Below are 9,527 nucleotides of genomic sequence, written 5' to 3' on the forward strand. Positions count from 1 at the left end.
AAAAAAAAAGAATTAGAGATACAAAATAGAGATTTAGATTTAAAAGACCTCTAAATGAGTCACATTTGGATAAATGTAGAAAATTAGTATAGAAGTTATATAAAAAAGAGCAAATGGTTTTAAAAATGGTAAAGTCTTTAAAGAGACAGAGTACAGACAGTCATTACTTAAAAGGAGTAAACAAAGAATAAACCAAATAAAGATAAAAAATTCACAGAGAGTCCGGATTATAAATATTATTGTGTTTTCTTTGAATTTTTTTTACTGTGAAGGAACTAAGTTCAGAGAGACATTTCATTATATAGGCTGCTAAGCTAAACCAGCATATATATTACAAAGATAACTTGACTTCAGTTATTAACAGAATTTGGGTCTAAGGATATGTTGCTTTGAAAAGAGGTTCTTCTTTTGTTTCCACAGAGGATGAGAACCTGTGGATTGCTTCCAGACAAATAAGGTTTTATGGACCAAGAGTCCCTGAAAGGTTACCATAAACACCCCCCAGAAGTTACTTCACCCAACTGCTCACTGAGATGAACCTATCACACAGAATACACCATAAAAGACCTGATTAACGGCACCCCCAATCAGCAGAAAGTAGTCTAGAGAACTACATTCAAATTCCCTAAATAATTGTTTACAAATATTTGTTTACATTTAAAGAGGATATGCTATAGAGATTTGCATTGGTTTGGATCTTTCTTTAAAAATTTAAGGTCAACTTTGTTATACTATGTATATATATGTTTCTGCTCTTGATTAAGGTATTGTGTTTGTGCAGCTCATTTAAAATGTAATATGTAATTAAAAATACAGTTAATAATCATTTATAATATTCAAGCTTGTAGTCATGTTAGTTAAATTTTCTAGATGTTCAGAAATGTATTTCAGATAGATAGGTATTCTTTTTTTAAAAAAATTTATGATTTATTTATCTTTATTTTATGTGCATTGGTGTGAAGGTGTCAGATCCCCTGGAACTGGATTTTCAGACAGTTGTGAGCTCCCATGTGGGTGCTGGGAATTGAACCCAGGTCTTCTGGAAGAGCAGTCAGTGCTCTTAACTGCTGAGCCATCTCTCCAGTCCCGATAGGTATTCTTCAAACCTTTCAAAGACTACAGAATATGGCATTTAAAATGTTTTAAGAACTTAGGGCTTTTCATGACAATGAGACACATCTGCTCCTGGCAGAACCAATCTACTTCAAGAGGATGATGAGCATCAAAGAGGCTCCTTATGGAGCTGGTTGGCCATTTAGGCAAGAAACTGCTCATGCCTGGACTACTTGAAGAACTGGACATGCAGGACCCACAAAGAAATGACTGTCAAACTTGCCTAAAGATGAGACAGTCCTTTGGGGTTCCTGCTTCGTGGAAGAGTCTGCTAGACATTCTACAGGACATAGGAAAAAGTGATTGACAAACTGCCAATATAGGCAGAACTGTCTTTGAAATTTCCTGCTTCATGGAAATGTCTGCTGGATACTATGGGCTGAAGATGGATGTCCCAACAGTACAAAAGAACTTTGGGTGACTATTCAGGCAGCAAGATGTCTCTGTCAATTCTAGCATTTTGAAAGTTACTTAAAATGCACTTCCTGTTTACTTAAGTAATATTATATCCTTCTGGAGTCTTTGATGGAGTTGAAGAATATGTAGTTATAAGTATAGTTTTCCTTAGTTATGATAAAAGATAAAATAGATAAAATATTGTAACTGTAATTCTTGCTTGATACCTGTTTTGTTATATGTAATTTTACTATGTTAAAGTTAAAACCTTCCTTTTTATTTAAAGAAAAGGGGAGGTGATGTGGGATTCCCCTCTGTATGCTATAAATATCATTGTCTATAAAGGAACTGCTTTGGGCCTATAGCAGAGCTATAGGGGAATGGAGCTAGGCAGGGAAAACTAAACTGAATTCTTGGAGAAAGGAGGCAAAATCAAAGAGACGCCATGTAGCCCTGCTAGAGACAGATGCTGCAACTTTAACAGGTAAGCCACAGCCATATGGCAATACACATATTAATAAAATGGGTTAAATTAATATGTAAGAGTTAGCCAATAAGAAGCTAGAGCTAATGGGCCAAGCAGTGATTTAATTAACACAGTTTCTGTGTGATTATTTCGGGGCTAAGCGGCTGGGAACAAACAAGCAACCTCCTTGCTACAGTATATGATTCATCTCTTGCTTCAAGTGGGGGTAGAGGAAGAGAGGCACACACTCACCAGCTGGACTCATACATGTACACCACCATAGTTCCTTCATGGGTCTGTTGTGAATAGAGCAGATGTTCCATTTTCCTAGGCTGTTCTTTAAGGTTTGGGGACTTCTATTCTCTCAGTCTACTTGGTATGGAACCTAGAATCTGTTAAACCAAGGCTAGGGCCTTTAGATCTGATTCTCTCTTTTTACCCTTCTTGAGCCTACTCTGAAGCCCAACTGTCTAATTGGCTCTCAGAGACATAAAGCCCAGCTAAAACAGAAATCAACTGGACTACCAAGCATGTACAGGTTCTAAAGATCAAATCCCCACTCTGCTACTCAGCAGCACTGTGAGGCATCACTCTAAGCTCCCCCCCCCCCTTTACACAGCCCCTTAAATATAAAAAGGGAATGACAGGAGCTGGAGATGATGCTCCGTGGTTAAGAGCACTCACAGAGGACATGAAGTTGGTTCCCACCATCTACATCAGGCAGCTTACACCTCCCTGGAACTCTAGGTCCAAAGGATGCAATGTCTACTCAGGCCTCTGGGCACCAGGCATATAAATAGAGAACATATATACATTCAAGCACCCACATAGACACATTTTAAAAGGAAATCTTTTTAAAGGAATGACAAAAGTCTAATAAGCTTTGTGAACAGTGAGAATTAAATGATCTAATACCTGTCACTCACATGGACTGAACTGACCTGTTGACTACTAACAAAGAACAGTCACCACTATTATGACACTCTAGTCAGTCAGCAAGCATATGCTGTTAGGAATTAACTCTGTCTTAGGCATTAGAGAGTGAATTCTTGTACCAAAAAAATCAACATACAGAGAGGAAACAAGGAGAAAGAGGAGGAGGGAGAAAAGATTAGGAGAAAGAGAAGACAAGGAGAAGGAGAAGGAGGCATTTGCATGCTTTTCTCAACCCGAGGATCAGCATTTCAAAGGTAGACAAGGAAACAGAAAGACAAAGCAACTGGATGACTTGAGCCCCCAAGAAGCAGGAGTTGTATCATAAGACAAAGGGAGTATTAAAAGGCAAAGCATCCATTGCCCCACCTCCTGATCTGTGGGTGCACATGGTCAGACCTCAAGAGCAAACACAGAAAACATACTGATGGTGGCTGAGCTCGGGACTGGAGAGGACAAGAGCACAGAGGAGGTCCATACTTCCTCATGGCCATGACCATCAGACAGCACAGCCTTCAGCTTGGGTTTGAAAAGAAGCAGTTTGCAAGAGGATGTTGCTTTGTTTCTGGGCCTCCGGGTGGGGGATCATGGACAAAAGCCCAAAGAAACCTGTGAGGCCGCTAATAAGCTGCTGACTTTCTAGTGCCTGCTTCCTCATCTAGGCTGTTGGGAGGATTTCTTTGGAATAGCGGCTGGTGTATGGAAATAGTCCATACTTTAATGGCCTGATATACCAAGATAGCAAGGACTGTATCTTTTTACTGCTTTCCTCCCAGGGGCAGGCCCTATGCAGAGCCTTATTCTCCATGCCACCACCTGTCAGGCTTTATGTCTCCATGAATTACTTCTGAGCTGCTAGGACATCACACCTGGCAGAAACAACTTAGAGGAGAAAAGATGTCTCGGGCTCACAATGGCAAGAGATTTCTGTCTGTGGTGGGGAAGCCATGGCATGGTAGCACTGTTTATGGCAGTAGGAATGTGTGGCAGAGGCTTTCACATCACAGCAAACTACAAAGTAAAGAGTTAGAGAGAAATAATCCTATACAATAAAGAAACTTCCAAAAGCATCATCATCCCTGACTTCAAACCCTGTGGAGGCCCAAAAATGTAAGCCTATTTCCACCTTGTCTGACAGTCAGAGAGTTGGAAGTTGCTCTAAGTGACTGACAAGCATAGTTGCAAGTCCCAACTCGGGATGTGATTACTTGATGCTTTAAACATTTAAAAAGCTCATTTAAGTAGATCCATGCCATCCTGACAGGTGGTCAGGATACACAAATGTACTTCTGCTCCTTCTTTGTAACTATGAGGTCACCTAAAGAGTGGCTGCCTTCAGGATAGTGGTTTAGAGCAGCTTCACTGCCTAAACAATAGCATGCTAATGACTTGATGCCTTAGAGTGTTAAAGCAGTTGACTGTTTGAGTTGTCCTTTGTATCATATCATGTTAATAAAGTCTTTTGTTACTCCCCACCCCCATTTACATTGAGTATAAAAGCTATGGAAAAATAAATGTGGGCTATTTCAGTATTCACTGGAATGCCCTCCCAGTACTGTTCATGGTTTCTGTTCTTATTATTTTTCATATGTCTTCATAGTCTTTACTTATATCTCAAAACCTCATACTCCTACCCTGGCAAAAAGTATTTTGGTCAAGGCTGGTCCTTGACAAAACTCTACCATAGAGCTACAGTAATGAAAACAGCTTTGTATTGGCATAAAAACAGACAGGTGGACCAATGGAATTGAATTGAAGACCCAGATATCAATCCACACACCTATGAACACCTGGTTTTTAACGAAGAAGCTAAAGCTATACAATGGAAAAAAAGAAAGCATCTTCAACAAATGGTGATGGTATAACTGGGTGTCAACATGTAGAAGAATGCAGATAGACCCATATCTATCCCCATACACAACACTCAAGTCCAAATGGATCAAAGACCTCAACATAAATCCAGTCACACTGAACCTCATTAAAGAGAAAGTGGGAAGTAACCTTGAGCACATGGGCACAGGAGACCACTTCCTAAAAATAACACCAGTACCACAGACCCTGAGAGAAACAATTAATAAATGGAACCTCTTGAAACTGAGAGGCTTCTGTAAGGCAAAGAACAAAGTCACTAAGACAAAACAGTAGCCTACAGAATGGGAAAAGATCTTCACTAACCTCACATGGGACAGAGGACTGATATCCAAAATATATATAGAATTAAAAAAAAAACCCTAGTCATTGGGCTGGAGAGATGGCTCAGAGGTTAAGAGCACTGACTGCTCTTCCAGAGGTCCTGAGTTCAATTCCCAGTAACCACATGGTGACTCACAACCATCTATAATGAGATCTGGTGCCCTTTTCTGGCCTGCAGCATACATGCAGACAGAAAATGGTATACATAGTAAATAAATAAATAAATATAAAAAAACTAGACATCGAATTACCAAATAATCCACTTTAAAAAATGGGGTAAATATCTAAACAGAGAATTCTCAAAAGAAGAATTACAAATGGCCAAAAGACACTTAAGTAATTGCTCAACATCCTTAGCCTTAGGAGAAAGCAAATCAAAACAACTCTGAGATACCATCTTACACCAGTCAGAATGGCTTTGATGGAAAACACCAATGATGGCTTATGATGGAGAGAATGTAAAGTAAAGGGAACACTCCTGCATTGCTGGTGGGAGTGCAAACTTGCACAGCCACTTTAGAAATCAGTGTGGCAGTTTCTCAGAAAACTGAAAATCAATCTACCTCAAGACCTAGCAATACCCCCCTTGGGCATATACCCAAAGGATGCACACTCATACCACAAGGACATTTGCTCAACTGTATTCTTAGCAGCATTATTCATAATAGCCAGAACCTGGAAACAACCTAGTTATCCCTCAACTGAAAAATAGATAAAGAAAATGTGATACATTTCCACAATGGAGTACTACTCAGAAGTAAAAAAAACAATTATATCTTGAAATTTGCATGCAAATGAATGGAACTGGAAAAAAACGTCCTGATTGAGGTAACCCAGACCCAGAAAGGCAAACATGGTATGTACTCACTCATAAGTGGATACTAAATGTAAAGCAAAGGATAATAATCAGCCTATATCCACGACCCTAGAGAAGCTAGGTAACAAGGAGAAATCTAAGAGAGACATACCATGGAGCCTCCTGGGAAGGGGAAACAGACAAGATCTCCTGAGAAAATTGAGAGTGGGCGGGGAGGGGAGGGAGATGGGCGGAGGAGAAAGGAAAGTGGGAGAGAAGGGGAGGGAGGAGTAGAACATGAAGAAACAGTGCTCAAGAAGGGGGCAGAACAGAGAGGGAGAGGAAGGAAAGAGATATCTTGATAGAGGGAGCCATTAAGGGGCTAGTGAGAAACATGGAGCAAACATTCAAAGCGTGAGCCTGAGAGGAACCTTTCAGATTCAAACCAGAACACTTATCCTTTGATACACACCTGACAGGCCATGGGGAAGAGTCTTCCTTGTTTCTTTTTGTTTACTGAAAGCTTCTACTGGAGGGGTAGCTCAGGGCCGGGCATGGAAACACCATCAACACTTGGTGGTATGCGTGTTGGCTGAGGAAAAGTCACCCAAATGTGCACTTGAGATGAAATATTGGGAAATCCCAGTCTACATAAGCACCAGCAATGCATAGAGAAGGCCACTGGGGCAAACAGGACAGAAGCTGCAAGCCAACAAACACAGTGGAAGCCATACTTCCGGGACCCTGCCGGAGCTGGGAGGCAGGTACACTTTCCTGGAGCTCTATAAACTTTAACTAGTGTTATATTTAAATCTGCTAATTCATTTCCTTCTTATCATTCCAATTTTGCTGCTTTCTGCTCTTGAAATGTGTTTTCCCCATCTTTAGGGGAAACATAGGCATTTATTTATACTGCTATGGTACAAAGATATTCCAGAAAAAGTAAATTAGGTGTCAAAAGTCCATTCAGACTATTCTAAAGAACCCCCAGAAGTGTAGAAATTCAGAACAATACAGTATATTTTCCTCAAATAGAAATAATGCTTCAATGTAAAGAATTTTTTAAAAGACAAAAATGTTGTTCCCGAGTTTCGTTTGGTTATTGGAAGGGGAGAGTGCAAAACTTGCCAACCAAAATCATCTTAGACAGAGGACTTTGGTGCTAGGACTTAAATACACAGGAGCTGGAGAGATGGCACAATGGGTAATGGGCACTGCTGCCAAGCATAGTGTCCTGAGTTCAATTTCTGAAACCTGGATGGTAAAAAAAGAACAAGTTCCTACAAGTTGTCCTTTGACCCTGTGACCTCCACACAGATTGTTCAGTGGACACACACGGAGACAGACAGACATACACACAGACACAGATACACATACACACAGACACACACACACAGACTCACAGAGACATACACAGACACACACACACACAGACACACATATAGGCACACACAGACACATACACACCACACCACACTAATGCAATCAACAACACCCATCAGTGGTTCTCAGGAGTGTAGCTCTGTGGTAAAGTTCCCTGGCAAGGGTGTTTGAGGCTCTGGGCTCAATCCACAGCACCAAAATGGTGCTGCATGGAACAGGCTAGGCAGCTATTCTCTAGACATTGTTCTGTGGCATTTTCCTCTTCAATGTTATCTGTCTGGAGGAACTCTTTTTGGGTATTTGGGGTGAAAACAGAACATCAGCCTGGTGTTCCAATACCTTGCCAGTCAACTACATTTACATATAAATGCAGCCTTTTCCAAAATCTGGTTCCACACCCAGTTCCCAACAGCACTTTTCTGATTTCAGAGGTTAAGAAAGTGAGGGCTGACTCCTAAATTAGCAGATGATAACAGTTCTTAGAATGTTTAAAAAAAAAACAACTTGGATGTTTTGTCGAATGCAACTTCCAAGAATGCATAATTAACAGTGTCTCCATTAATACACAGTATGTTCAACAGTGAGACACCGATACCATAAATAAAGGTAGACATGGATAAATTTATAATTAAAAATGCATTAGAAATTACAAGCATAATTTATTTACTAATGTGCACTGGAATAAATTTTATGTGTAATATTTTAAAACAGGGCATTAATAAATAATAGTGCACATAAAATGTTTTTGCAGCTAAAAATATTTCAATAAATATTAGTAAGTTAAATGTGCTGCAGGGTTATAATTGCCGTGAAGTAAAGTTTCTAGAATACAATTTCAGTTTCAGAGGACAGCTTCTTGAATGCCTTCACAGTGCTGAAATGAGCCAGTGAGACGCTCCGTGGTAAAGGTACCTGCCACGAGAGCGAGCCTTAGACCTGATTTCAATACCTGAAGCCTACGTAACGGTGGGAGGGAGAGAGCTGAGCACGCAAAGCTGGCCCCTGACTTTCACATATGGCCTATGACATGCCTCCCACCTAGTGCTAATGGCTTTTTTTAAAGGTGTATATCCAAAGGGTCAGAAACAAACAGCCGCATTTCTGTTGGCGTCGACCAATAGCCTCTGCAGCTGATGCATCTTTAGACTGGTGAATTCAAATATTTCCTTCTACTGTTTCATTGCATCTATTTCGGATGTGCTCACACATATGCCACAGTGTCCATCATGGTGTCCATGTGATGTCAGAGGACTTGAGGGAGTTGGTTCTTTCCTTCTACCACGTGAATCCCAAGGATGGAACTCACATCTTCAGGCTTGGCAACAAATGCCTTACTGAACCATCTTGTCAAACCATGAATTCAAATTTTACTCACCCATTTTTCTGGCCGTTGGTTTTTTTTTTTTTTTTTGAGACAGTCTCACTGCTAAACCTGGACTGACCTAGAACTCGCTATGTAGCCTAGATTGACTTCAACTTCCAATCCTCCTGCCTCTGCCTCCCAAATGCCAAAATTGTGCTGTGCACCACCATGCCTGGTTCATCCTCATAGTTGGTAGCAGTTTCTTCCACCTGAGGACCTCTATAGGTCTCTCCCTCGCCTACCTTTTCCCTCAAGGCTTGACCTCTCTTGAGCCTAGTGTGTAGAATACTTGCATAGCACCTGCAAGCACCTTAGTCCAATTCCCGGCATGGCAGTAGGGGAAAAAAAATGCCTTACTTTGTTCTCTCTCTCTCTTTCACTCTGTGTGTATGTGTGTGTGTGTGTGTGCGCGCGCGCGCGCGCGCGCATATGTGCAAAGAGGCCAATCTTGGGTGTTCATTAGTGTCCACTATGTATTTTGAGACAGGGTTTCTTTCTGAACATGGAAGTCACTGATTCGACTATACTGGCTGGCCAACAAGCCCCAGGGGTTTTCTGTCTCTGTCTGCTCATTGCTGGGGTTGCAATGCATGTGCCACTACCCCTGACTTTTTCATAGGTACTGCTGGTTCAATTCAGGTCCTCACGCCTGCACACAAACACTTGACAGATGGAGCTATCCTCCAGCCCATGAGTCCATTATTTTAAGGTTATATCTAAAGCCAGGTGGTGGTGGCGCACACCTTTAATTCCATCACTCAGGAGGCAGAGGCAGGCGAATCTCTGAGTTCTAGGCCAGCCTTGTCTACAGAACAAATTCCAGGATAGCCAGGGCTACACACACACACACACACACACACACACAAAAAAAAAAAAAAAAAAAA

Source organism: Microtus ochrogaster, chromosome 4 (genome assembly GCF_000317375.1).
Source record: "Microtus ochrogaster isolate Prairie Vole_2 chromosome 4, MicOch1.0, whole genome shotgun sequence".
Classification (NCBI taxonomy): Eukaryota; Metazoa; Chordata; class Mammalia; order Rodentia; family Cricetidae; genus Microtus; species Microtus ochrogaster.